The sequence below is a fragment of the Pteropus vampyrus genome, unplaced genomic scaffold (assembly GCF_000151845.1).
Source record: "Pteropus vampyrus isolate Shadow unplaced genomic scaffold, Pvam_2.0 Scaffold59, whole genome shotgun sequence".
NCBI classification, from domain to species: Eukaryota; Metazoa; Chordata; class Mammalia; order Chiroptera; family Pteropodidae; genus Pteropus; species Pteropus vampyrus.
This window is the reverse complement of record NW_011888840.1, coordinates 1,197,135-1,198,610: the sequence shown is the minus strand read 5'-3', so window position 1 is coordinate 1,198,610 and position 1,476 is coordinate 1,197,135. Positions and strand designations below refer to the sequence as shown.

The 1,476-nt window shown below is 42.1% G+C and overlaps 1 pseudogene; it reads right to left on the bottom strand.

The window, feature by feature from the left end:
* Positions 1 to 812: 812 nt before the first annotated feature.
* On the bottom strand, positions 813 to 931 carry LOC111740219 (annotated as a pseudogene).
* Between the last annotated feature and the right edge of the window lie 545 nt (positions 932 to 1,476).

Here is a 1,476-nt window from a genome sequence, read left to right as displayed (position 1 = left end):
CTACTTTCAGTGGGGGAAAAAAAAAAAAAAAAAGGCAAGACTGGTGGGAAGCTTAAGGGGAACTTGATTTTACGTCACCTTTATTTTCATTTTTTTTCCCCTCTTCTTCGGAATGTTTGTTTCAGTTTTATCCCGGGTGTTTTCCAGATGATTTTCTTCCTCTCGCCCTGGCAAGTTGCTGTCATCAGTCAGAAGCAAATCCCTGGAGGGGAAACTGCCAATGGCTGGTGCTTCCACCCTCATTTGTCTCTCATTGACAGATCCATTTAGTTCCTAGACACCAGCAACGGGAAATATTGCCTTGAGCCAAACATCCAGAACATTCTGAAAGCATTTCTTTCAATGGACTCTAGTTCAGTCTGAGAAAGGTATGGAAACATTGCCTAGAGACTTGACATGTTTCATGTAGCGCCTAGCTTCAGTTGCCCATGGCCGTGGGAGGGGAGAGGCCGCTTGGGGGGAGGTGGGTCCATAAATAGGTTGTTGAAATTTCAGGCTAAAAAGTGCCTTCTCCAAATAATAATGGAAACACTAATAAGCGTTTATTTATCTAGAGCATTTGCCATTTGTAAGGCTCTTCCATATCCTCTATGTAATTTAATCTTCAAAACAACTATGAGGTAAGCAGATCAGTTTTTATTAATCATTTTATGAAGCACTTAACCTTGAGCCTAGAACATCTACCATTCCCCCAAAGATTATAGAAATTATAAAAACCAGAAGGACTTTTTTTTTAGGCGAGGCAACTCTTGGTTGACCTCACAGATTGCAAGGACCTTGTCAGCTTACAATTCCTTATTTTTTAATTTTTACACCTACAGCACCTGGTCTTCCTAGGTGGTCTCCCATCCCAGTACTAATCAGGCTTGATTCTGCTTAGCTTTCGAGATCAGACAGGATCGGGCTTGTTCAGGATAGCATGGCCATAGACTGCCTAATTTATCAATTAAACTTTATTATAAGTGTGTGAAGAGGAATTTTCCACTCAAAGGGTTCTAGATAACAGAAGTATTGTCTTCGCTTATTAAGAACAGATGTATTGCCAATGATATGAGACATAATCAAGACTGGTTTCCTTTACTCAATAATTGAAATATAACCAGTTCGTATCTTCTTTTCCTTTTCTAGGGACTGAGGCGGCACTTCAGCAGGAAATCCAAGACTCTGCCCTGATGAAAGCAGAAAGGGCAAGAGCTCCATGAAACCTCAGGAGGCAGGGACTACGACCCTTCTCAGCAGAAGGCAGATACGGAAGAAGAGACCTCCCATCCCTCAACATCCATACTAATAATAAGGGGTTTCTTGACTCTTAGAAAAGAGTTAGGCAGGAAAGTTAGTTAGGGGGTTTCCAGGTCTGCCTGCAAAGACACTGATGTCATCCTATCCTAGAAGGGGCGTGCCTTAATCCACCAACAATTAAATGAGTCATGGGGGTCTTGGTCCAGAATATGGAGTTGGGGATCCTGGCTTTTCCCA